At 47.3% G+C, this 27,759-nt stretch overlaps 10 non-coding genes across 10 annotated transcripts; all 10 read right to left on the minus strand.

Annotated features, from left to right (window-relative positions):
- Positions 1 to 277: 277 nt before the first annotated feature.
- Positions 278 to 359, minus strand: Trnas-aga (transfer RNA serine (anticodon AGA)). Its single transcript has one exon. It is a non-coding gene; the product is annotated as a tRNA-Ser (tRNA).
- Positions 360 to 575: 216 nt separating this feature from the next.
- Trnas-aga (transfer RNA serine (anticodon AGA)) lies at positions 576 to 657 on the minus strand. Its single transcript has one exon. It is a non-coding gene; the product is annotated as a tRNA-Ser (tRNA).
- Positions 658 to 5,809: 5,152 nt separating this feature from the next.
- Trnas-aga (transfer RNA serine (anticodon AGA)) lies at positions 5,810 to 5,891 on the minus strand. The gene has a single exon. It is a non-coding gene; the product is annotated as a tRNA-Ser (tRNA).
- A 162-nt stretch (positions 5,892 to 6,053) lies between these two features.
- Trnas-aga (transfer RNA serine (anticodon AGA)) lies at positions 6,054 to 6,135 on the minus strand. The gene has a single exon. It is a non-coding gene; the product is annotated as a tRNA-Ser (tRNA).
- Positions 6,136 to 7,441: 1,306 nt separating this feature from the next.
- Positions 7,442 to 7,523, minus strand: Trnas-aga (transfer RNA serine (anticodon AGA)). Its single transcript has one exon. It is a non-coding gene; the product is annotated as a tRNA-Ser (tRNA).
- Positions 7,524 to 15,064: 7,541 nt separating this feature from the next.
- On the minus strand, positions 15,065 to 15,146 carry Trnas-aga (transfer RNA serine (anticodon AGA)). Its single transcript has one exon. It is a non-coding gene; the product is annotated as a tRNA-Ser (tRNA).
- Positions 15,147 to 15,774: 628 nt separating this feature from the next.
- Positions 15,775 to 15,856, minus strand: Trnas-uga (transfer RNA serine (anticodon UGA)). Its single transcript has one exon. It is a non-coding gene; the product is annotated as a tRNA-Ser (tRNA).
- A 5,105-nt stretch (positions 15,857 to 20,961) lies between these two features.
- On the minus strand, positions 20,962 to 21,043 carry Trnas-aga (transfer RNA serine (anticodon AGA)). The gene has a single exon. It is a non-coding gene; the product is annotated as a tRNA-Ser (tRNA).
- A 216-nt stretch (positions 21,044 to 21,259) lies between these two features.
- On the minus strand, positions 21,260 to 21,341 carry Trnas-aga (transfer RNA serine (anticodon AGA)). The gene has a single exon. It is a non-coding gene; the product is annotated as a tRNA-Ser (tRNA).
- Positions 21,342 to 21,555: 214 nt separating this feature from the next.
- Trnas-aga (transfer RNA serine (anticodon AGA)) lies at positions 21,556 to 21,637 on the minus strand. Its single transcript has one exon. It is a non-coding gene; the product is annotated as a tRNA-Ser (tRNA).
- Positions 21,638 to 27,759: the final 6,122 nt, after the last annotated feature.

Here is a 27,759-nt window from a genome sequence, read left to right on the forward strand (position 1 = left end):
GGGCACTTCTGCTGGGGACTCGGAGCGTGTGTCTTTACTCCGCGGCCCTCGGGCTTCAGCCTGCCTCCTCGGCCGCCTCGGCTCGAACCCTCCCACCACACAAATTAGGTCAACTTCCTTTTCTTTTGCTTACTTGCGTTGCGGTTAAATGTGTGCCAAACCTTTCAAAAATATCAGACATCACTTACAGAGTGCTGTAATTACGTGTGCCCTGAATGGCCTTCCCCTACAGAAATGGTAAACTTATGTCACGTTGCTGGTAAAATACGAGTATTTACGCAGTCGACAGGATTTGAACCTATGCGGGGAGACCCCAATGGATTTCTAGTCCATCGCCTTAACCGCTCGGCCACGACTGCCGCTCATAGCTGTGCACATAGCCTCGTCAGTACTCAGTACAAATTAGGTCAACTTCCTTTTGTTTTGCTTACTTGCGTTGCGGTTAAATGTGTGCCAAACCTTTCAAAATTATCAGACATCACTTACAGAGTGCTGTAATTACGTGTGCCCTGAATGGCCTTCCCCTACAGAAATGGTAAACTTATGTCACGTTGCTGGTAAAAAACGAGTATTTACGCAGTCGACAGGATTTGAACCTGTGCAGGGAGACCCCAATGGATTTCTAGTCCATCGCCTTAACCGCTCGGCCACGACTGCTTTTTTTTTCTTTATTGCCTGCTTTGACACCAAATGAACACACATATACATATATATACAAACAAATCACTCACACTAAAAGTACATGGTCATATTAAAAATGCTTAAAGTTTACGAGTTCATCTAGAATAGCCACCCACTCAGGAGGGTCGGCTTGCGCACGATACTGTGCTCTTAGATTTGCAATGCTTGCAATAAAATTTTCCCGCACCGAACAAACTTTCACATCGACATGGCGTACTGCCATCCATGTTTTCCATAAGCTGTGGAGGCTCAGGAGCATGAACATATCGCAAGGTGTTCCATCACTATTATCTGTGGGCAGAAACCGTATACCAATTGGTGTAATTGGAAGTTCTTTTTTAAGTGTTCTCTGTAAAATGTCCCAATGGAAGACAGCGTCCCAACAATCTATGAATGTGTGATCGATAGTCTCCGGTTTTTTACAGAGTGAGCAGTCAACACTCCATGGCACGTAAATACCTTTTTCGTGTAACCACGTTTTAACCGGCAAACAATTGGTATGTAGCTTAAAGAAGAAAGATTTTACTGTGGAATTAACGGGCATCTTTCTCACACGCTTCAAAACGTCATTTCCTGGACCTCCACAGTTAACAGCTCTGTATATTGGTGTAGGCAACATTACATCGATTAAGTCTTTGTACAGCTTCCTCTTTGCAATGTTAGACAAATATTCCAAAGAAAATCGTGCACGTAATAACCGAAACGACATAATCACCTCACGCATATACCCAGTCACACCTTGCCCACTGTATTCAGTGCACGTTATGACGAATTCTGGTAGGGCACTTGCCAGTCGAACCTGTATCACCGTGCGTAAGAACTCGTCACTTTGCTCTCGTAAAAAGAAGAAACGCGACACAAGCTGCCTGATATACAGGTGAGCAAGCCCTAGTCCGCCACTGCGGACTGACCGAAATAAATTGGTGCGACTGACGCGTTCAAAAGTTGAACCCCATATAAACACAGCGAAAACCCTATGAATCTTTTGCACACACATCCTAGTCATGTACATAATTTGCAAAACATACCATACTCTGGCAACTAAAAACAAATTACATGCACTGGCACGTCCGAACATTGAGAGGCCTCGGCCAGTCCAGCTGCTTGTTTTTTCCCTCATCTTGTCAGTTTCTTCAAGCCAATAATCTTTAGTATCTCTGTAGTGCTGTAGCTGCACTCCCAGGTACTTCACAGGTGTAGTCGTCCACCGTGTCGAAGCGAAGTGTTCTGGCGTTACGTCCCAGTTGCCGTGCCATATACCAACGCTTTTATCCCAGTTGATCTCCGATCCTGATTGCTTGCAGTATGCCTTTGTGACTCGAACAACTTCCTGGACGCTTTTTTGGTCATCACAAAAAACAGCGATATCGTCCGCGTAGGCCAGCACCTTCACTTCAGTCATCTGTAGTCTAAACCCTCTAATATTTTCGTTACTGATTACAGCCAAACAGAAAGGCTCAAGGTATAATGCAAAAAGTAAAGGGCTTAGTGGACACCCTTGCGGAACACTTGATTTGACAGGTATTCTTTGACTAAGGCTTTTGTTAATTATAACCTGTGTAGTACAGTCCTGATATGCCATTTTAACTCCCTGCATAATAACATCACCTACGTTTACATGGTTAAGTATAAAAAAAAGTACTTCGTGCGACACTCTATCGAAGGCCTTTGCTAAGTCGAGCTGTAACAAGGCAACTCGGCCAGCAAAAGCGTCAACACATTCAAAGGCACTGCGAGCTACATGAGTGTTCGTACAGATAGTACGTCCTTTTATACCACATGTTTGATGTGGTCCCACCAAGTCTTTTATCACAGTTTGTAACCTGTTCCCAAGAATCTTCATTAACACTTTGTAATCACAGTTGGTTAGACTTATTGGCCTATATGAACTTACTGACAGTAGCTCCTCACGGTCATCTGTTTTCGGAATTAAAACCATGTGGGCACTTCGAAAAGACGGCGGTAGATGTTTTTTGTCGTACGCGTCCGCGAAGACATGATACAATATCTGTGATAACGCAGGCGCAAAAGCCTTATAGAATTCTGGCACCCAGGCCATCCGGCCCCGGCGCTTTTCCTACAGCCATATGTTCTATCGCGTGTTCAATTTCTCGCTTGCTGATCGTCTCTTCTAATCTTTCTGTTTCCTCTTTATCCAGTCGTGGGATGGCCTTCAAAAAGTTTGTTTGAAAGCCCAGGTCAACCGATCTCTTGTAACCAAATATTTTGCGGTAATGTTCTTCAAAAGCACGTTTGATCATTTCACACTCTGAAGTTATCTGATCATCGTACACTATTTGTTTGATTTCCTTTTTAAGGGCGTATCGCTTTTCGTCTGCCAGCGCGCGTTTATTTGGCCGCTCATCGACCCAAAAACTTTCGGCTCTTGCCCGGACTGTAGCAGCCCGATATTTTTCATCGTCAATAGCTTCTAGTTCTTTCTTCACTTTACTGATATGTCCTGTAAACATTCCTGGTTCGGCACTCTCCATTTCAAGCAGCAGTTCAAGTTGTCGTTGCAGCTCTTTTTCTTTCATTTTTTCATTGTGGCTCTTCACGCTACCCCTTTCTATCGCTATCATTTTAACCTTGATCTTTAGGTCCTCCCACGCTTCCGCATAGTGCGCTGGCTCCTTAGCTAGCATTTTTTCAATTTCCTCTTGTACTTTTTTAACGAAGCACTCATCTTCAAGAAGCTTCCTATTAAATTTCCATAGGTACCAGTTGAATTTACGTTCTTTCGGTCGGGACCCAATTTCAAAGTGTACCATACTGTGATCACTGAAGGAGACTGGTATCACACCATAGTTGCTGCATATTGGTACTATAGCAAGCGATACATACACTCTATCCAACCTCGCATGACTGTCACGTTGAAAATGCGTGTATTTTGGTTGTGTGGCGCTCATTAATAAGCGGCCAACATCTTCCATGTCATATTTCTGGACCAGGGTATTTAGCAAAAGAGCACTTTTATCGCGCACGAAGGTTCGCTTAGCGCGATCATCGGTATAGCATACGCAGTTGAAATCTCCCAACAATATAACATCTTTCACACTTGAGATACTGTTCAAGCTCTGCGAAAAAGGCACTTCTCTCCTGCATATCGTTCGGCACATACACACAAATCAGTCTCCATTGATAACCGCTAAAAGAAAAATCATACACAATAAGCCGTCCAGTTTCATTAACCTTGAGAAATTGCTCTGTAATATCCAAACTTTTCCGCACCAAAAGAAGACAGCCACCGGACGTACCCACGGAATGGCATACGCATGCGTTGTAGTATGTTCTAAAAGGTGCCACCATGCGATCAGTTTGTTCTTCGCTTTCAACCTTTGTTTCCTGTATTGCTACAAGATCCAATTGATTCTCAGCACATAGGCGATTAACTTGGTACTGCTTTCGTCTTGCGGCAAGACCTCGAACGTTAACGGTTGCAACACGCAGTCCTCTAACCAAATCTCCTACCATAATAATTTGGAGCAAACTAATCGCACGGTTCCACACACCCCTCGCGCGCTATCCTAGGCTAATCGAATCACGCGTACAATAAGGCAAACATACAACACTGCACTTTTCAATTGTGGTTTGGATGCGTACCTCAGATACGCAGTACATCCGCCTCCTCGTCTTCGTATCCATTGTGCGTGGTTCATCGCCCATTCGCCATGAAAGGCATGGGCTGGCGTCCTACACGAGTGTCGTGACCGCCGGTTTTCTATCCGGCGGAATGTTCGGCTTTGGTCGGAAAGTTGGCCGCCTTGTAACCACAGCCTTTGGCGGTGGTTCCTCGCTTGTAGGGTCTCCTGTGTGGTCTTGTTCACCAGTCGCTTGGTCACGACTCCTCTTCGTCACACTTCCACTGGTGGAAGCTACGTCCATTTCTTCATACTGTGGCCCTTCGCTGTCTTGATCCCCGGAGCTCTGTGCCTTTTGCGAGTCGCTGCCTTCCTTCACTTTCTCTTGCCTATCGCCCGCTCGCGAGTCAAGTTGCTCAGGGGGCGTCAGTTCAGGGGGCGTCTCCTGTACTTTCACATTCTGCGCGTCACCAGGGCATACTTCCTCGACTTCGGCTTCGTCCATAAGGAGTTCCGCCACTTCTTCCTTCTCTGCAGGGCCCGTCACACTCGCATACGTTTTAACGCATTGTGACTCATCGTGTCCATAACGCCGGCAGAGCGCGCAGCGTGGAACGCGACATTCACGCCGTATATGCCCTGTGTTCCGGCACCGAAGGCAGAGCGCAGCTCGGCCTGGCGCGACAACCAATGCCTCCTCGCCTGCGACACGCAGCAAATGTGGCACGTCGTCCACGGTTAGGCCTTTCCGCAGTACCAAGGTGACAAGCCGTGTTGAAGAACTCTTGTCTTGCAGACCTTAACGCGACACCGCTCCCGCGTAATCTCCTTAACAACGCCGTAAGGTTCCAAGGCCTCGCACACATCCTCATCTAGCAGGTTGTGGAGCAGCCAGTGAACCTTCAGGCGTATGGCTTGATTTCCAGGGTCGATAATCAGACAGCGACGCCCCTTCACCTTGACTTCTTTTTCTCATAGCATTTCTTTCACCGCATCAGCATTCTTGAAAGTCACGGCCCACACGTGACTCATTTTATAAGCCCCTAACGCAACTACGTCAGAGAGCACCTTCAAGATTTCCAGCATGTCCCTGAAGTGTTCCACACGACACGGCCTTGCACTCACATCGGCATGTAAAAACAAAGTATTGGAAACAACTCGCCCAGTAGGTAATTGTGGCAGAAGTACTTGATATTCCGTGGAATCCTTGACAGTTGTCCTGGTACCGCGGCCCTGTTGGGCCGCTGAAGCCGCCCCGTTGTTAACGGAGCACATGTCACCCACGTCCGTTCACTACGGTGGCCGGAAGTGGAATCGCTCGGCCACGACTGCCGCGCATAGCTGTGCACATAGCCTCGTAAGTACTCAGTACAAATTAGGTCAACCTCCTTTTCTTTTGCTTATTTGCGTTGCGGTTAAGCGTGTGCCAAACCTTTCAAAATTATCGGACATCACTTACAGAGCGCTGTAATTTCGTGTGCCCTGAATCGCCTTCATCTACAAAAATGGTAAACTTATGTCACGTTGCTTGTAAAAAAAAGTATTTACGCAGTCGACAGGATTTGAACCTGTGCGGGGAGACCCCAATGGATTTCTAGTCCATCGCCTTAACCGCTCGGCCACGACTGCCGCTCATAGCTGTGCACATAGCCTCGTAAGTACTCAGTACAAATTAGGTCAACTTCCTTTTCTTTTGCTTACTTGCAGTGCGGTTAAACGTGTGCCCTGAATGGCCTTCCCCTACAAAAATTGTAATCTTAGGTCACGCTCCTTGTAAAAAACGAGTATTCACGCAGTCGACAGGATTTGAACCTGTGCGGGGAGACCCCAATAGATTTCTAGTCCATCGCCTTAACCGCTCGGCCACGACTGCCGCTCATAGCTGTGCATATAGCCTCGTCAGTACTCAGTACAAATTAGGTCAACTTCCTTTTCTTTTGCTTACTTGCGTTGCGGTTAAACGTGTGCCGAACCTTTCAAAATTATCGCACATCACTTACAGAGCGCTGTAATTACGTGTGCCCTGAATGGCCTTCCCCTATAAAAATGGTAAACTTATGTCACGTGCTTTTTCAGCAGCGCTTTTCAATATGATTTACCTAGCTGTTTAAGTGTTCAACTAGGTTGTCTTTAGTGTAGCTCCGGTGTTGTGATTTTGGCATAAACAGGCCGAAAACTAGCAGATCGCAATCTTTTTACTAAACAAAAACAACCAAGGTTGTCGATGTACCATGCAAAATGGAATTTGCTCATGCGAACAGCGCAAAATCATGCGGTCAGAGATTTTGTTGTTGTTTTTGTTCTCAATTTTTTGCCGTTCTTCTGAATTACACATAACAGGAAGCAGTAGTGACACAGTAAAAATGCTTTATTTTTCCTTGTTTACAAGCGTACTGCTAAGATCCTATTGGACACAACTAATTTCAGTACATATCCTTAAAATTGCAGGTAAGGAGCAGGCAGAACAACAAGAATGGTTTAGCAATGACAGCAACGCGTTATGTACCGCCCACGCTTACGAACCAGCCTCGGTGGGCGCCGAAGCATATATTGTATGCTACGCACGCAAAAATACACTCCATCAGCATCAATTCACATCTCTTTAACAATGGTGAACGCAAACAACGGCAAATTCTTAGTGCAGACAAAAGGATGCAACTTAACGCAGCAGCGAACCGCCGTGTTGAAAGCGCGGCGAGGTGGGCGTATCCAGCGGCACATGACCGCAGCAGCCGGCGCAGCATCAACGTTTCTATGGAGACGGGACACCACAGAGGGGACGTCATATAGAAATATATGACGCGGCGATGCAGCCCGCTTTAGGCATGATAACCTGTCTATCTTTAAAGCGAAGTGGAAGCGCTTGTCGCTACGCCATCTGGCGGGTGGTCAGACCCTCAATTGCTCGGCCGCGAAACGGCCCTTGTGGCCACTCTTTACGTAGTATGTTTCTCTATGAGTGCCGCTCATAGCTGTGCACATAGCCTCGTAAGTACTCTGTACAAATTAGGTCAACTTCCTGTTCTTTTGCTTACTTGCGTTGCGGTTAAACGTGTGCCAAACCTTTCAAAATTATCAGACATCACTTACAGAGCGCTGTAATTACGTGTGCCCTGAATGGCCTTCCCCTACAAAAATGGTAAACTTATGTCACGTTACTTGTAAAAAACCAGTATTTACGCAGTCGACAAGATTTGAACCTGTGCGGGGAGACCCCAATGGATTTCTAGTCCATCGCCTTAACCGCTCGGCCACGACTGCTTTTTTTTTCTTTATTACCGACTTGGCAACATACAACACAAGAAATTTTAACAATACATGAGGGTCACGATAATATTGTTTGCCATTGGTTGGCTGACACGGGGGCTAAAAACTCTTGAGGTTCGCAAGCTCAGTCATCACACTGAGCCATGTTGGTTGTTCTTTTTGCAAACTGTACAATTCTTTAATATAACAAATGCTTTCGATGAAGTACTCTCTAACAGGCCGGAGGTTTGGTTCGGCATGTCTCACGGCCATTCTACATTTTCATAAACTATGCAAGGACAACAGCATGAACATGTCATATGGCACAGTGTCTTCATTTAGAGTAGGCAAGAAACGAATCCCGTATGGCGTAATCGGTAAGTCCTTCTTTAAGGTTCTCTGTAAGACATCCAGTGGAATACCGCATCCCAACAGTCGAGAAAGATGTGTTCAACTGTTTCGGGTTTCCCGCATATTAAACAGTTGACGCTCCAAGGCACAAAAAGTCATTTCTCCTCAAGCCATGGTTTAACAGGTAAAGTATTGGTGTGGAGCTGAAAAACGAAGGACTTCGCCGGATGGACGTACTGGCATTCGTTTTACTCTCTTTAGCACGTTCTTTTCCGGTCCAATGCGGAACATCGAGCGATACAATGGTACCGGCAACATTGCCTCTATCAAGTCCTTATATAAGCGCTTTCGTGGTACCCGACTTAGGTATTCCATAGAAAACCAAACCTTCAAAAGCTGGAAAGCCCAGACGACTTCCTTTAGAAAACCGCGCAATCTACATTGACTGCACCGGCGAGACGAAACGATGAATTCTGCTATAGCTTCGCTCAGCCTTACTTGAAACATAGTTAACAAAAACGGGTCCTTTTGGTCCCGTAAGTAAACAAACCTGGACACAATCTGCCTTATGAACAAATGTGCAAGACCTAGTCCTCCATTTTAACGGAACGAAACAGATTGGCGCGACTGGTGCGCTCCCAGCTTGAACCCCATACAAACACCGCGAGGACTCTGTGTAATCGCTGTATGTTGGCCCTTGACATGCACAATGCTTGAAGCATGTAAAAGATTTTAGCAACGGCAAAGAGGTTGCAGACCGTCGCGCGAGCAAACATTGAGAAATTGCGCCCCCCCCCCCCTCATTTAAGTGTACACTCTCTAACTCTTTCTGTTTCAGCATTCCAGTAATCCACTGCGTCACGGTAGTGCTCAAGCGGCACCCCAAGATACTTTGCCGGCGTGACGGTCCACTGGATATTTACAAACGTACTTGGAGGGTTTACCCAGTTCCCGATCCATACCCCTAGGCATTTATCAAAGTTGATAGCACTGCCTGTCGTTCTGCAGTATGATAACACTTCCGCGATCGCGATTTCAACACTTTCTTTGTCCCGACAAAACAACGCAATGTCGTCCGCATATGCGAGCACTTTCACTTCTGCGGACTGTACTCTGAAACCCAATATTCTATTGTCATTGTTGGTCTTCCTACAAAGCGGCTCTATGTATATTGCAAATAAAAGAGGGGACAAACCACACCTCTGGCGCACGGATGATCGCACCCTAAAGATTTTGGTAACCTTTTTGTTTATTATGAGGTTGGCGGTACAGTCTTGATAGCACATCTTTACCCCATCCAAGATTAATTCACCTACATTTACATGTTCTAGAATACAGAACAGAATTTTATGGGCCACACGGTCGAAAGCCTTCTGCATGTCCAACTGTAACATGGCTCCGTGTTCACCTAGGTCGTCGCAGTATTCAAAATGCTTCTGGCAATGTGAAGAGAGAGAGAAAATGATTTAATGAAAGGCAGGGAGGTTAACCAGGACTGAGCCCGGTTGGCTACCCTACACTGGGGGAAGGAAAAAGGGGAGAGAGAGATTAAGAGAAGAATAGAAAGTTCACTCTTGATATCGCCGACGTAGCAACAGATCTCTGTTCTATCACTGATTATCACTCAGTCCGGGTCATAGACGGTCACTCAGTCCTGTCGTTTTTAAAAATCGCAGCAGCGCTTTTGTGGCCTTTTGCAGCTGTGATATTCGAGGCCATGGTCCCAAGATCTTGCTCAAAGTGAACGGTCTTCTATCTAGCCTATTGAGAACGTTGCAGAGGTTATGTCTTTCGCTTTGAAAAGATGGACAGTAGCATAGTAGGTGTTCTATAGTCTCATCGACACCACAGGCATTACACTCGGCGCTATCAGCCATTCCAATCAAACACGTGTAAGCATTGGTGAATGCAACACCCAAGCGTAAGCGGCACAGCATTGTCTCCTCATTTCGCGGAAATCCAGGCAACAGCCGCAGCTGCATAGATGGGTCGAGAGAATGCAACCAATGTTGGGCGAATTCAGTTGTATGCCACTTCTCCAATGTCATAGTTTGCGCTAGCTTGCTTAGATGTTGGGCTGCGTCAGTCCTCGACAAAGGTACAGAAACAATATTTGTTCCTTCGTGTGCTTTCCTAGCAGCTTCGTCGGCGATGTCGTTGCCGGTGATGCCGCAATGACTCGGCAGCCACTGAAACACGACGTCGTGTCCTTTTGCGATCGTATGGTGGTGCATTTCTCGTATCTCCGAGACGAGTTGTTCGCAGGACCCGCGACGGAGAGCTGACAAAAGACATTGTAGGGCCGCCTTTGAATCGCATAATATTACCCACCGATTAGCCGGTTGGTTGTTAATATAATCAATGGCACCTCGGAGGGCAACAAGCTCCGAAGCGGTCGATGATGTCACGTGAGAAGTCTTGTATGTGATGCTCATTGATCGTGATGGTATAACCACTGCGCCGGTGGAGCTGGTCTGAGTGGAAGAGCCATCCGTATATATGTGGATTCGGTCAGAGTAGAAAGAGTGCAAGCAATCGAGAGCTGCTTGCTTCAAGGCCAAAGTGGGCATGTCCGTCTTTTTTCTTATTCCTGGAACGTAAAGGCGCACTTCAGGTTGTTTTAAACACCACAACGCTGATGGTGAACGTGTCGAGGGTGTGAACCCCGATGGTAGGGAGGCACTATGAATGTTGACCACGTTGGAAAATGACGCCTGTGGTCGTCGTTCTGGCAGGGAGGCAAGAGAGCTTGATTGCACCCGTGAAACGTGGCGAATATGGGCCCTAAGCGTGTCGATGGTCATGTAAGTCGTGATCGGATGGTCTTGAGCCGTGATAACTGTTCCTGCTGTTGAGGCGCTCCGCGGAAGGCCGAGGCAAACACGTAATGCCTGTGCTTGCACGCTCTGAAGGGCTCGAAGATTTGATCTGCATGTTTTAGCAAGCACGGGAGAGCTATAGCGTAGGAAGCCGATAAAAAGCGCTCGGTACAACTGTAGCATAGAGCTCACTGATGATCCCCACGCTTTACCGGCGATGAATTTGAAAACGTGAACCATAGATGTGAGCTTCTTCTTCAAGTGGGCAACCTGAGGGCTCCAGGAGAGGTCTCGGTCAACAAAGACACCCAAAAACCGATGATTTCTCTTGTAGGAGATACGCTGGCCATTGATGCACACTGGATAACCAGACATCGCTTTTCGCGTAAAAGCGACTAACGCACATTTTTCTGTCGAGATGGTTAGGCCTTGTGTGCAAAGATAGCCAGTTGCCTGCGTTGCTGCCTTCTGTAACCTTGCCCGAACCTGCGGGCGAGTCACCGCTGATGCCCAGATGCAGATGTCGTCGGCGTAGATCGAAACACTCACTGTTTCCGGAAGGGAATCGGCCAGCCCAAGAAGTGTGAGGTTAAAAAGAATAGGGCTTAGAACACCGCCTTGAGGAACGCCACGGCATGTGTAGTGGTCAGTAGTCGGACCATCTTCTGTGCGTACATACAAGGACCTTTGTGTCAAGTAGCTTTGGATCCATCGAAATACTCGCCCTCCTAGTTCCAATGTCAAAAGTGCGTCTAGGATGGCTTGATGGGAAACGTTGTCGTAGGCGCCTTTCACGTCAAGAAAGAGTGCTACTGATAAGCGTTTCGAAGACTTTTGCTGCTCAACAGATGACACTAGATCGATGACATTGTCAATCGATGAACGGCCTCGTCGAAATCCCGCCATAGAGTCGGGGTAAATATTGTGGTGTTCAAGATACCATTCGAGACGCATGAGGATCATGCGCTCCATGAGTTTTCCGACGCAGCTGGCAATGTGAATGTTTCTATAGATTGACCGTCCTGTAATGCCGCATGTTTGGTGCGGCCCTACGATGCGTGTCACTACTCCTTGTAATCGCTTTCCGAGCACTCTGGTAAGTATCTTATAGTCAACGTTCATCAGTGATATCGGGCGATAAGCGTCGACAGCTAACAATTTATCTGGGTCGTCTGTTTTTGGTATCAGTACCACGTGAGAAGTCCGAAAAGATGGAGGAACCAGCTTTCGGGTGTAGACCTCCTTAAACAATCGTAACAGGACCTGGCTGGCCTCACTTTTGAAGGTCTTATAAAAAGCCGCTCCGAGTCCATCAGGTCCTGGGGACTTGCCTACAACTAAATCATCTATGGCTCCTTCGATTTCGGCGATGCTCAGAGGCCATTCCAGACGCTCCCGAATATCGTCTTCTAGCGGTGGCATGTTTGACAGGAAGTCCGTTTTGAATCCTTCTGTGACGTCCTTAGCACTCCCGAATAATTCACAGTAATGATTAAGAAACGCTTGTTCGATTTTCTCAGGTTGGTCCGTGATTTCGTTCCCGTGTCGAATCATTCTGATTTCATTCCGCCTCGCGTACGCCTTTTCGTCCGATAAGGCTCGTTTTGTCGATTTCTCGCCTAGCCAGACCCTTTCCGCTCGTGCTCTTACAACTGCTCCTTTGAACTTATTTTCATCGATAAGCTCCAAGCTGGCTCTTCAATTCTTTTATTTCTTTTGTTCGGCTCCCAGGTCTGTCGCTTTCTACAGTGTACAAGAAGTCAAGCTCCAGTTGTATTTCTTTTTCTCTTTTTCTTTTGTTAAAAGTTTCCGTAGTGGCTCCTTCTATAGCGCTGATCTTAACTTCTTGTTTAAAAATCTCCCATAATTCTAGCATGTTACCTTCTTCGGCCTCAATCAATCTGTCTAACTTTTCTTTCACGCCTTCACAAAACGATTCGTTCAACAGCAGCCTATCGTTAAACTTCCACGTCTTCCAGTTAAATCTCGACTTGCTTGGTTTAGTACCTATAGTGAGCGTTACAAGGCTGTGATCGCTGAACGCCACATGTTTCACACTATAACTGCCACACATGGGAACAAGATCCAGTGCAACGCACACTCTGTCTAGCCTAGCGTGACTATGCCCCTGAAAATGTGTGAATACGGGCACACCAGCACTGGGCAAGACATGACCAACGTCTTCTAGGTTGGAATCTTGCACGAGTGAATTTAAAAGTACAGCACTTTTGTCGCGCACTGGAAGCTGTTTCACTCGATCAGCAGCAAAACATACGCAATTGAAATCTCCGAGCAACACGACTTTCCTGTCACACTGTAAATACTGGCCTACCCTTTCAAAAAAGGACCACCGCTCACTTTCTATGTTGGGGGCGTACGCACATATCCCACGCCATCCTCCGCCCGAAAAGAAAAAATCCACAAAAAGCAGTCTCCCACTTTGACAGGAAAAAACATTCTCTTCTATGACTCCCAGATTATTTCTGATGAAAATAGCGCACCCCGCGGAGGTTCCAACAGCATGTGATACACAAACATTGTATCTATTGCGGAACTGCAGCACCATGCGATCCGTCTGTTCTTCACTTTCTATCTTAGTTTCCTGCACCGCCGCTATATCAATATCTGTTTCCGAGAAAAGCCGGCTAAGCTGGTATTGCCGCTTTCTGGCACAAAGACCGCGAACATTTAGGGTAGCAAGACGAAGTGCAGTGTTTTGGGCCATCATCGTAGTTTGTGAAGAACAAACGAACCGCAAGGCACCCACCTCATGCGTCTGGGGTCGGTGCTGCCTTGGCCTCTTGCACGAACCTCCCGTAGCTGCCTGGGCAGTCTTCGGAAGGCGCAGCTCGTGTCCTTATCGTTGTTCTCCATCGTCTTTTGGGTTTGGCTGGGTCTTTCAGATGGCTAGAAGAGATACCGCGAGGCACACGCGCTCGCGGCTACGTCGGCGGCGTGCCTGCCGCCTTACGGTCCGGTGGTATATTCGGCCGCGGTTTGATCAGTGACCGCCGGGTGATGGCCGCCTTTGGCGGCGGCCCGTCAGAGTTCCCTGCAGTCAGGGCTTCATTATCGTCCAACGTCGCATCGTGGCCACGCTTGCTGACAGTGGCGCCGCTTGCTGCCTCGCTTACGTCCATGACTGTCGGCTCATCGCTTGACGGTGACTGCGCTGGGACGTCATGCACTTTGACGGCGCCCGTGGCGTCACCTACTGTGTCGGTCACTTTTGGGCTTTCGTCGTTGGTTCTTGTATCTTGCAGCTTGTCGGGCGGGGCTGACGTTTCCGCCTCATGCCCCTCAACCTTCGGCGTTGCTTCGCTTGCGGCTTCCTCAGCGTCGGCCTCGTCCATGACGAGTTCTGCTGTGTCATCTCCTCCAACCGGCCTTGCGACACTTGCGTACGTCTTCACGCACTCACTTTCTTCGTGTCCAAAACGCCGGCAGTGCGTGCAGCGAGGAACTCGGCACTCACGTCGGATATGGCCCTTGCTGTGGCACCGCAGGCATAGTGGCGCTCTTCCAGGCGCGACAAGAAGGGCCATGTCACCGGCGACGCGCAGCTGATGTGGAAGGTCGTCCACCTTAATGCCATTAGGGAGCTTGAGGCGCACGACGCGCGTCGTCGACCCCTTGTCCTGGATTCCTTGAACCCTCCACTTTTCCTTAGTGACGTCGGTCACTTTCCCGTACGGAGCAAGCGCTACACGCACGTCTTCGTCAGCAACGTTAAAGAGAAGCCAATGAAGCTTGAGACGCACGTCCTGGTTCGCCGGGTCGATAACCAAACATCGTTGGCCCTTCATTTCCATTTCGCCACAAGCCAAAGCTTTCTTCATGCCTTCTGTGCTCTTGAAGGTCCCCGTCCAAACGTGGCTCATATGATAAGCCCCCAACGCTATCACGTCGGGGAGCAATTCCAGACGCGCCAACGTATCCCGAAAATTTTCGACTCAGTAGGGTCTTGCACGAACATCCGCATGCAAAAATAAAGTTTTGAGAACACTACGACCTGAAGGCAGTGTAGGCAAAATAACTTGACATCCTTCGGCATCCGTTCCGTCCATCCTGTTACCGCGGCTGTTCGTAGCCGCAACCACCGCTCCTTGGGAGCACATGACACACACGTCCGTTCACTACGGTGCCCGGAAGTGGAGCTCGGCCACGACTGCCGCTCATAGCTGTGCACATAGCCTCGTCAGTACTCAGTACAAATTAGGTCAACTCCCTTTTCTTTTGCTTACTTGCGTTGCGGTTAAACCTGTGCCGAACCTTTCAAAATTATCGGACATCACTTACAGAGCGCTGTAATTACGTGTGCCCTGAATGGCCTTCCCCAACAAAAATGGTAAACTTATGTTACGTTGCTTGTAAAAAAAGTATTTACGCAGTCGACAGGATTTGAACCTGTGCGGGGAGACCCCAATGGATTTCTAGTCCATCGCGTTAACCGCTAGGCCACGACTGCTTTTTTTTCTTCTTTATTTCCTTTCCCAGGAATGATACAAAACAAAAAAAATCACTAATACATGCTACATTCTGTAATTAAAAACGCTTGCCTGCTTTCGGCAAGCGTGGGTAATTAAAACCGCTTCAGGTTAACAAGAGCATCTAATACCGGCATCCATTCTGGTGGATCATTCTGCGCTTTAAATATCTCACGAATAAAGGCGATGCCTTCATTGAAATATTCTCTGGCAGGCTGGGGGTTTAAGTCGGCATGGTGAACTGTCATTCTTGTTTTCCATATGCTATGAAGACATAGCGCCATAAACATGTCATACGGCACTCCTTTATCGTTTGCGGTTGGGAGGAAGCGGATGCCATATGGGGTAAGCGGCAAATCTTTTTTCAAGGTGCGCTGCAGTATGTCCCATAAGAAGGTGGAATCTTCACAATCAAGGAAAATATGGTCGATAGTTTCCGGCTTTTTGCACAGTAAGCAATTTATCGTCCAAGGCACAAAAATACCCTTCTGCTCTAACCACGGTTTAACGGACAGAGTTCCGAGAGCGCTGTAATTACATGTGCCCTGAATGGCCTTCCCCTACAAAAATGGTAAACTTATGTTACGTTGCTTGTAAAAAAAGTATTTACGCAGTCGACAGGATTTGAACCTGTGCGGGGAGACCCCAATGGATTTCAAGTCCATCGCCTTAACCGCTCGGCCACGACTTTTTTTTTCTTTATTGCCGGTTTTTCAACAACACAACACGTAGCACACATCACAAATGAGACGTCAAAACAAGGTTACCATAAGGTTGTTATTGTAATGCACATAATGCCGTCAGTCACGTGGTGACTGGCGATGTCATTTAAAATTCTTTTAGTGTAACCAAGGGTTCCGCGCTGGCAATCCAGGCGGAAACACATTCTTTTGTTTTTTCTACTTCTATTAAACGAGCCATGCTCTCTCGAAAGTACAGCCTTGCCGGTCTTCTATCTGGTTCACTGTAGAAGCCAGCCATTCGTGAGCGCCATATACTGTGCAGGCCAGTCAACATAATCAGATCAAAAGGTACTCCTTCTTCGTTGTCTATTGCAAGGTACCTGATGCCGTGCGTATCCTAGCGGGAATTCTTTTTTCATTGTCCGCTGCAACACATACCAAAAAAAGACCCCCTCCCAACAGTGAAGAAAAACGTGATCGAGGGTTTCCGGTTGTTTGCAAATAAAACAGTGAGAACCCCAGGGCATATAAAACCCACGCTCCTCCAGGAAAGTTCTCACTGGTAGAGTCCCGGTATGCAGTTTGAAAAAGAATGATTTCACACTTGGCGCTACTTGCATTTTTTTAACTCTTTTCAGGACATTCTGACCCTGGCCTGCACTCTATATGACTCTGTACAAGGGAATTGGCAACACTATGTCACATATGTCTTTATACAATTTCCTCTTTGTAACAGAATACAAATAATCATTGGAAAACCGAACGCACAGAAATCGCACACTTGACACTACTTCCCGAAAGTAACCCTGCACCGTACCCGACATAACATGGGTGCTAATAACATAGTCGCTTAACAGTCGCCCTAATCTTGCCTGGCACACCGTTTGCAGGAATGGGTCGCTTACCTCGCGAAAAAAGAAAAACCGGTTCACTAACTGTTTGAGAAAGAGATGTGCCAGTCCAAGCCCCCCACACTTTACTCTCCTGAACAAATTTGTGCGACTGCACCTTTCCCAGGTAGATCCTCACACAAAGATCGCAAAAACCCTATGCAATTTTTGCACATTTACCCTAGAACAGTACATAACTTGCATAACATACCATAATTTAGTTACAAAAAACATGTTACACACGGTAGCCCTCGCAAACATGGAGAGATAATTAGCCCTCCAAGCATTCGCATTTTCACGTAAGAGGTCTGCTTGTTGCTGCCAGTAGTCATTATTATTTTTGTAGTACTGAAGTGGCACACCGAGGTACTTCACAGGCATCCTCTGCCACACGACGTTGGCAAAAATGTCCGGCGTCGACGGCCACACTCCGTGCCAAAATCACAGGCACTTTCCCACTTTACCCGACTTCCTGTAATGTGGCTGAAAATTTTGACAGCTCTAATAGATTCTTCGATGCTTTCGTAATCAATACAACAGACTGCAACATCATCGGCATACGCGAGCAATTTCGCCTCTGACGAATGTAAACGAAAACCGTTAATAGGATTATTTTCAAGTATTGACAGACATAACGTTTCAATGTAAATGCAGAACAAAAGTGGACTGATGGGGCAGCCCTGGCGAACGGAACGCTGGATTTTTATGGGGGCCCCCAATGCCTTGTTAATAATTAGTCTGGTAGAGCAATTCTGATACGCCAGAGCTACACCGTCCATGATGATGGACCCGACATTAATGTGTTCTAATATGGTAAACAAAATAACATGCGCTACACAATCAAATGCCTTCTCCAGGTCCAACTGGAGTACGGCCACACAAGCTTCCAGGGAATCGCAACAGTCTAGAACGGACCGTATCTTGTGAACATTCGTAGCTATAGTGCGACCCTTAATTCCACATGTTTGGTGCGGACCGACTATGTCTTTAATAACTGTCTGAAGTCTGACAGCTAGAACTTTCATTAAAACCTTGTAGTCCACATTTGTGAGTGCTATTGGTCTATATGATGTTACTTGATTCTGCTTGTCCTCATCCTCTGACTTCGGAATCAGCACCGTGTGGGATTCACTGAACGACGGTGGTAATACCTTTCCTTCGTACGCTTCGTTGAAAACTGCTACGAGCACTTCTGACAATTCCTTTTTAAATCGCTTGTACCACGCAGCGCAAAGCCCATCAGGGCCAGGCGACTTGAAGGGATTCAAGTTATCAATCGCGCGTTCCACTTCAAAAACAGTTATCGGTGCTTCTAATGCAGCTTTCGTTTCATCACTCAGTTGGGGCATGCGTGCTAAAAACTTCGTTTTAAAGCGTTCCAGGTCTACCTGCCTATGTGCAAATAGATTCTCATAGTGCTGAAAGAACACACGTGCTATGCTATCGGTACCTGTAACTTCGTGACCGCCCGCTTCGATCACGTCAATCTGATTGCGTCGTGCGTGCGCCTTTTCCAGTCCAAGCGCCCTTTTTGTGGGTGTCTCCCCCACAGCAAAGGACTCGGCTCTAGCACGAACAATCGCGCCGCGATAACGCTCCTCGTCACGCAGTTCAAGTTGCTGTTTGATATTCCGTATATCACTTTTGAATGCTCCCGGCTCTTGGCACTCCAGTTCTGTTAACTTTTCCAAGGTTGTTCTTAGTTCTTTTTCTTTCTTTTTTGCTTCATAATTTAGTGTGACGGTACGATCGATGGCTTTCATTTTAATCCGCTCTTTAAACTCTTCCCATCGTTCTGCAAATTTACCTTCTCCGTTCAGAAGAGTTTCTGCGATGCACTCCAACACCTCTGCTACGAAACTTTCATCAGTGGTCAGTTTCGAATTCATTTTCCACAGTTCCCAAGAGAATCTGCAACCTTTTGTCTTTCTTCCTATGTCACATTTAACTAGACAATGATCAGTGAAGGAAATAGGACAGACTTTGTAACTGTTGCACATCGGTATTGCTGCAAGCGACACGTAAATGCGATCTAAACGCGCATGGCTGTTTCCCTGAAAGTGCGTGAAACGCACATCTCGCGTCCCCATCATGCAGTCAGCCACGTCCTCCAATTGCCATTCAGTAATTATCTCTGCCAAAATGTCCCGACCTTTATCGCTCTTTAGGCCTCGATTTGACCTATCTCTGGCATTGAGAACACAATTAAAATCACCTAACAGTACCATATGCTTATCAGAAGACATGTGCTCATTTAACTTTGAGAAAAAAAGCGACCGATCTTCGGACACATTTGGCGCATAAATACACACCACACGCCATTCAAGTCCACTCAATACAAAATCGCACGAAACTAACCGGCCGGATGAACATGAAAAAATACGTTGCACCGCGAGACCCGATAATTTCTTGACAAACAATACGCAACCCGCCGACGCCCCTATGGCGTGGCTCACTATCGCGTAATACCGCGACGTAAACTGCTGCACCATGCTCCGTGTCTCCTCGTCACCATCCACTTTTGTCTCTTGCACTGCTAACACGTCAAGGTCATGGTCCACCAGGAGCCTGAACACTTGGCTCTGCTTTCGATTGGCGGCCAGACCTCGAACGTTTAGCCTCGCCAATCTAAGCGTCGGGTTGGTAGCCATGGCTGTCTAGTGAAATGAGATTGGGCCCGGAGCATGGTGCTTACCTTTAGCGTCTAGCTCTCCGCTAGACGCCCCCAGGTCCACCCGGTGGACCGGTGCCACTGGAGAGCGGTGGTGGCTTGTTGTCAGTCTTTTTTTCCGCTGTATTGATGTTGGGACGTGGCTTGTAGCTGCTGCGCCTGCCCACAGATGTCTTCGAAGGCGGCCCGTCCTCGCTACTTCCTTGGTTCGCTGCGTTGCTGCCTGCAGGCTGTTCAAGAGGACGTTTGATAGAGGCTCCGACGTTGCTGCCCGTTGCGTCGTTCTTTTCCGACGGTTCTTCCACTGTCTGCATTGGCACACATGCATCCGCTGAGTTGCTTGTGCTTTCTTCCTTAGTCCTGTGCGTTGTATCTTCTGCCCCTCCATCGGTAGCCTTGTTGTCCACTGGTGCCACCGCCTCGACAGCCGGTGCAAGCGAACAGGCTGCCGCACTTGGGGTTGCCTGGTCTCCTGCCCCTTTTGCCACGTCCTCGGCCTCGGCCACATCCATCACCAACTGCGCGGCGTCGTCACCCTCGGCCGGCCCGGTCGCAGAAGCGTACGTGCATATGCACTGGTCTTCCGAGTGACCAAACCTGCGGCATTGCGAGCACCGAGGGACCTTGCACTCCCGACTTACATGACCAGAGCCATGGCAGCGTAAGCACACTGCATTGGGCGGCCAGGCACGACAACAAGGGCCAGTTCACCTGCGACCCTGATTTGGTGTGGGAGGTCTTCCAGCTTCACGCCGCTCTTGAGCTTGAGCAACACGGAGCGGGTAGTCGTCCCCTTGCCGCTGATTTCTTGTACCCGCCACCGCTCTCGGGTCACCTGAACGACCTTTCCAAAGGCCGCCAGCGCCGTTCTCACATCTTCATCAGCCACACCATGTATAAGCCAATGAAGACGCAGCCGTACCTGCTGGTCTTGGGGATCAACCACGATGCAGCGCCGCCCCTTTACCATGAGCTCCTTCACGTCCAGCAGCCGTTTCGTGGCGGCGGCGTTGTTCATGGTCACCGCCCAGACGTGGTTGATCTGGTAAACCCCAAGGGCAAGCACCTCCGGCAGCAGTCCTGTTGGGCCGAGAGCGTCCCGAAAATCCTCAGCTCTGTAGGGTCTGGCTCGCACGTCACCGGGAAAAAATACGGTGTTCAACACCACGCGTTCTTTTGGCAGAGGAGGCAAAATATTCTGATAGCCTGTGTCGTCTTCACAGTTCACCCTGTTTCCGCGGCCAACTAGGGCCGCTGTCGCCGCTCCATTGGAGCCCATGACTCTGCTGACCGCTCAGCTCGGCTGCCGGAAGCAGAATGACGCTCGGCCACGACTGCCGCTCATAGCTGTGCACATAGCCTCGTCAGTACTCAGTACAAATTAGGTCAACTTCATTTTCTTTTGCTTATTTGCGTTGCGGTTAAATGTGTGCCGAAGCTTTCAAAATTATCGGACATCACTTACAGAGCGCTGTAATTACGTGTGCCCTGAATGGCCTTCCCCTACAAAAATGGTAAACTTATGTTACGTTGCTTGTAAAAAAAGTATTTACGCAGTCGACAGGATTTGAACCTGTGCAGGGAGGCCCCAATGGATTTCTAGTCCATCGCCTTAACCGCTCGGCCACGACTGCCGCTCAAAGCGGTGCACATAGCCTCGTAAGTACTCAGTACAAATTAGGTCAACCTCCTTTTCTTTTGCTTATTTGCGTTAGGGTTAAGCGTGTGCCAAACCTTTCAAAATTATCGGACATCACTTACAGAGCGATGTAATTACGTGTGCCCTGAATCGCCTTCCCTTACAAAAATGGTAAACTTATGTCACGTTGCTTGCAAAAAAAAAGTATTTACGCAGTCGACAGGATTTGAACCTGTGCGGGGAGACCCCAATGGATTTCTAGTCCATCGCCTTAACCGCTCGGCCACGACTGCCGCTCATAGCTGTGCACATAGCCTCGTCAGTACTCAGTACAAATTAGGTCACCTTCCTTTTCTTTTGCTTACTTGCGTTGCGGTTAAATGTGTGCCGAACCTTTCAAAATTATCGGACATCACTTACAGAGCGCTGTAATTGCGTGTGCCCTGAATGGCCTTCCCCTACAAAAATGGTAAGCTTATGTTACGTTGCTTGTAAAAAAAGTATTTACGCAGTCGACAGGATTCGAACCTGTGCGGGGAGACCCCAATGGATTTCTAGTCCATCCCCTTAACCGCTCGGCCACGAGTGCTTTTTTTTCTTTATAACCTGTTTTCTTTTTACAGGGCTTAGGAACACAAAAACATGAAAGGTAAAATGAACACGAGGACCGAGCCTTGCTCCGGTGTGTTCACATTAAAATTTTTTCAAGTTGTACAATTCATCCAACAGAGGTAACCAGTCAGGAGGCTCTGGTTGCGCTTTGTACTGTTCGCGCACATAATCCATGTTTGCGATGGAGTTTTCCCTGACAGGACATGTGTGAGGGTCTGCATTACGGACCGCCATTCTACTCTGCCAGATGCTGTGTAGTCCTATTAACATGAACATGTCGTATGGGACTCCATCTTCATTGTCCACGCACAGAAAACGAATGCCATAACTCCGTGATGGGTAGATCTTTTTTCAAAGTGCGCTGAAGGATGTCCCAATGGAAAACAGCGTCCCAGAAGTAAATAAACACACGTTCTACAGTTTCGGGCTTCTTACATAACAGACAATTCGTCGTCCATGGGACGTAGAGGCCTTTCTCGGCTAACCATTGCTTTACTGGGAGCGTCCCAGAGTGAAGTTTAAAGAAGAAAGTTTTTGCTCCCGGTTTTACGTTCATCCTTTTAACCCTTCTTAACACGTCCTGTCCGGGTCCGACATTGAATAAGGATCTGTGTCGCGGCGTTGGTAACAAACAGTCAATAAGGTCTTTGTAAATTCCTTTCCGTTTTACAGAGGACAAGTACTCTAGTGAAAAACGTACTTCGAGAAATTTAAAAGACTGTACTACTTCACGCAGATATCCAGACACATATTGGTACATGTTATTCGTCGACACAACAATTTCTGGAACGTGGCAGCACAGTCTTAATTTTATTACACTTTGCAAAAATTCGTTCCGTTGGTCGCGGAGAAAAATAAAACGAGACACAAGTTGTCTAATAAACAAGTGACACAAACCCAAACCTCCGTTTTGGGCCGATAGGAATAAATTTGAGCGACTTGTTCGCTCCCACGTCGATTTCCACACAAACACGGCAAAAATCCTGTGAAATTTCTGCCCATTCACGCGCGACATACAAAGGACTTGGAAAACATACCCTATTTTGGATATCAAAAACAGGTTGCATACAGACGCCCCTGCAAAAATAGAGAGCTCACGCCCTCCCCAGGCGTTTGTTTTTTGTCTGGTTGTTTCTGCTTCGTCCTTCCAGTACTCGTTGTTGTCACGATAGACCTGAAGTTGTACCCCAAGGTACTTTAGCGGACTGGTCTCCCATCTTACATTTACGTATACATCAGGTCTCATATCCCAATTGTCATACCAAAATGCAGTTGTTTTGTCCCAATTAATCATGCTACCTGTCATGGCACAAAATTGTTTGACCGTGTGTACAACTTCACATACGCTCTCCCTATCTTGACAGAGTACAGCCACGCCATCGGCATATGCAAGAATCTTCACTTCGGTGTTCTGTAATCTAAATCCATGCACATTTGGATTGATAAAACAAAGGTTCCAGGTACATGGCAAAAAGTAAGGCTGAGGCCGGACATCCTTGTCTGGTAGAACTCAGTATCTCAATTGCTTCACTGAGCACGCCGTTAATTACCAGGCGTGTTACGCATTGCGAGTATGCCATCTTTAATCCACCAAGAAGCACACTTCCAACTTGCACATGCTCTAACACGCTGAACAACACTTCATGGGAGACACGGTCAAAGGCTTTTTGTAGATCTAATTGCATCATTGCTATTCGGTCTCCAAAGTCATCACAAATCTCTAAAACACTTATTACTATATAATTATATATATATATATATATATATATATATATATAGTACTATAGAACGGCTATCTAAAAGACATAATCTCAGTGAGACGGGTGTCGTACGCCATTTAATCTCACTTCTTCATCCTCACTTCTCCCCTAGCCACCCTCTTCGTCTTCTTTCATGCATCCAGCGCAGACCGCTTCACTCTTCCGGACTTCTTTTGATTACACCTCCTGGTGTAATACTTGAATGTGTTGCCAATGGAAGCGCACTCCATTTGACCGGACGCTCCAGTGCACCAGACCTTCTTGAATATTCCATGCTGGGATGCAGTCTTAACCGCTTCAAATGGTCCGTAAAATTTGGAGTTTGAAGGTACAGTTCTTTTCCTTATAAGGACATAGTCTCCAGGTTGTATGTCCGGTATCTCGCTGTTGCATCTCTTATCAAAGTTTCTCTTCATGCGGCGCTTGTAGACCTCCTGTTCTTTTGCAGTTTTCTTGACTTCATTGAGTTAGAGGTTTTCTATGAGACCTAGCTCACGATCTGCAGGAAGGATTGGCGCTGTGCCCGAAGTGGCAAAATGAGGACTGCAGCCTAAACCAGTGGTGTACGATCTGTTGTGATGTTTCACAGCGGCCTCGAGGCAGCACTTCCAGCCACCTGCAAAGTCTGGATACATCTTCAGAAACTGTTTGACGTCTCGTATGGCTCGTTCGGCTAGGCCGTTTGCTGCCGAGTGGTACGGATAAGAATACTTGATCGTTATTCCGTGCTCTTGTGCCCACTTTGATAACTTCGCACTCCGGAAAGCCGGCCCGTTGTCGCAGACCATCGTCTTTTTGTGCTTAAAACATTCAGCCTTGAGGAGATCGATAACGCTGTTTGCGTCTTCTTTACCAGCTTTAGCCACAATCATCCTTGTGCACTCATCTATGGTAAGCAGGAAAGCTTGCGTTCGTTTGACTTCTTACCCCTTCTTCTTGAGCTCCGCGAAGTCCAAATGAGTTACTTCGAATGGGACGCTTGAATACTCGGGGTTTGTCATAACGTCTGTCGATTGCTTAAATTTAACATTGTTCACCTGGCAGAGGTGGCATGTGCGGATGTAAAGGCTGATGTGGTACTTCATGCCTGGCCATTTGAATCTAATGAGCAATTTCTTATAAGTGCACCAGAAGCCATCATGTCCGCCCGATCCAGGAGTGTCGTGGTACAAATGAAGAATCCTTTGAACCATAGTTGGCGGTACATGATACTTTCCTTTGATGAACTGGAGATCTTCTGTACCTTCCCACAGCTTAGTATGATTGATTACTTCTGGATTCTCGCTTGATTCGTGTACAAGTAATCAAGATAGTGCATCAGCATCAGTGAGAAGCGGGCCAGGACGGTGCGAGATTACGAAATCAAACTGTTACAGATAGTTGACCCATCTGGCAATGCGGCCTCTTGGTTGTGCCATGCTCAGAAGTTGAGTCAGTGCTTGATGGTCAGTGAATAGCTTTAATTTTGCACCTTCCAGGTAAGTACGAAAATATTGAACAGCTTTTAAGACGGCCGGAGCTTCCTTTTCTGTGGTGGAGTAATTGATTTCAGCAGGCTTCAAAGTATAGCTTTAATACCCCACAACGTGGTGTTTCGTTTGATCAGCTTGTGTTGAGGATTTCTGATATAGGACTGCACCGGTTGCATAGTGTGATGCGTCTGTGTTCAGCACGAAAGGCAGAAAAAAATTCGGTATTCGCTAGATCGGGTCCGACGATATTAGTTTTACCAGCTCGCAATAGGCACCTTCGCACTCCTCGTCCCATTGAAAAGGCATGTCCTTGTGGGTTAAACGTGTCAGACACCTTGTTCTCAGGGCATAGTCTTTGATAAACGCCCTGAAGTGTCCTGCTAGGCCAAGAAAAACACGTAGGGAGTGCACGTCGTAAGGCTTTACCAACTTGGAAATTCTTTCTACCGATTCCTGCTTAGTGCTTTTAGTGTGTCCATCGAACACCCTGCCAAGAAATACTACTTTTTCTTGAAAGAACGCACTTTTCTTGAAGTTGACTGAGTTTGCAAGGCTGAGAGCGTGAAGAACTTTTGAAAGATGGCTACGGTGCTCCTCCTTTGTCTTTGAGTAAATAATGATGTCGTCGATGTACACATTGCCAAATGTGCCCAAGTAAGGTTTCAGAATGTCGCTCATAATCTTCTGAAAGCACGCAGGGGAGTTTTTCCAGCCAAATGGTAGGCGGTTGCACTCAAACAAGTCAAATGGGGTTATGAACGCAGTGTACTTTTTCGTCTCTTCACTTAGTGGAATCTGCCAAAAGCCCTTGCAGAGATCTATTCGTGAAAAACAATGGCAACCACCAGTTTCGTCAATGATGTCATCGATTCTCGGCATTGGATAAGATATCAATTCCGTTTGACGATTGGGAGCACGGTAGTCTGTACAAAGGCGGAACGTTCCGTCTTCTTTTGGCGCTATGGTTATAGGAGAAGCAAATGCGGATACAGAAGGCCGGATTATACCTGCGTCCAACATTTCTTGCAACTCCTTTTTCAGCCACACATTTTTATCTCTGGACATATTATAGGGGGCTCTACGAACTACTGTTTTGCTGCGAGCTCAAAAGGAACGACATGTGATTTCATCGCTGGAGGATAGCTGCCCATGCATATAAGCTCTGGGTACTTAGTCTTGATGTCTTCCTTATTGAAAATCAGCGTTGATACGCTAGGTTCTTCACCAGGATCTTCTGTTTTTATGTGGTCTTCGGCCATTACTTTGTCGTCCCAATAGAGGTTTATCCTAAGTTTCTTCATGTCTGGGCGGGACAAAAGAAAATCATAGGCGACATTGGGAATTGCCAATACGTCACTGGTAATAGAATGTCCTTGGAATTCAATAACCAGGGTTATCCATTCGCTATGCATGGTCACTGACCCATCGTAGGTTTGGACACGCAACGTTCTACCAGCATGAAAATGACCGGCGTCCACTCGACTCTTGTTTATGATTGAGACAGAAGCCCCACTGTCAACAAGGGCCTTCACTTCAATGCCATCTACCTTAATGGGAGCATACAGTAAGCTTGACGACACCAAATACACGGTCTCACTGTAGCTCTTTTTATCGGGCTTTTGATCCACGGCAGTCAGTTTGTGTGGAAGTAGTCTGTCGTGAACTACAGTAACTGGTCCTTCACCATCATCACAGTCATGATTGATGCTTCCCAGGTGTTTGCTTATGAAGCTTTCTTCACACTCGGATGACGGCAACGGCTCTAGATGTTCACTCAGGCTATGAGAATCAAATTGTTCTGTTCTACCGCCTGGTTGTCTTCTCAATGGAACTGTTACACTGTGGTATGTAGAAAGCTCAGAAGGTCATCAAATGTTCTTGGACCTTTCAGCTGGACTTGACTGCGGATTTCGATACACAACCCTTGCGTTACCGAAGCTACAACTGCACGAGACGCTAGCTTCGCTTCTTCAGAATACAATAGGCGACGCTTCTCGATCAATACAGTACTCAAGCAGAGAGCCAGATGTATATCTGAACCGTAGTGCAGCATCCCATCTTTCTACCGCGTTGCCTTGGAAAGCAGCTAAAAAGTTGCTTTTCCACAGTTCCCAACATGTTGGTTTATGATCCATTAGGTGCACATCATACCATTTTCTGGCGATAGCGCTCAAATACCGGCGCATATTCAAAATCTTGGTGTCGTCGGAGTGCCACATATCCTTGTCACAGGCGTACTCGGAAAACCACAGCCAGTAGTGCACACTTTGCGAGTTTCCTTCAAGAACATCCGGCTCTACAATATATCGTGCTGATTTCTCTTGATGAAGCGTTTGGACAAAAGTTCTCATTATTTCACTTTGTTGCATCGTTTGCCTTTGCAGTTCTTCTATAACAGTCTAGACCAGGCTCACCTTCTCGGCGAGAGTTTCCTCTTTGAGGGTGCCGCAGCGTATGGGTTCCAGAACGAGTTCGCTCAGTGTCTGGAGCTGTAGGTTCACTGTCACCGATCCTGTTTGCACCAAGGCTGCTTGCAGCTTCTTGCGGCACCACGTTCATCAGCCCGGTAGAACTAACTTCGCGAGCAAGGTCCGTCGCTGGCTCACCATGCACTTGGTATCGGGTGAAAACAACACACTCCGATGACGCCTCGTCGACGAAAAACGTCACCCACATGTCTGGTCTTCAGAAGCTGTCGGCTGCGCCAAAATGTAGCGTTCCTAACTAGAACGGCTAGAAAGACATAATCTCAGTGAGACGGGTGTTGTTGTGGTGCCGTCCGCCATTTATTCTCACTTCTTCATACTCACTTCTCCCCTAGCCACCCTCTTCGTCTTCTTTCATGCATCCAGCGCAGACCGCTTCAT

Source organism: Dermacentor silvarum, chromosome 1, assembly GCF_013339745.2.
Source record: "Dermacentor silvarum isolate Dsil-2018 chromosome 1, BIME_Dsil_1.4, whole genome shotgun sequence".
Lineage (NCBI taxonomy): Eukaryota > Metazoa > Arthropoda > Arachnida > Ixodida > Ixodidae > Dermacentor > Dermacentor silvarum.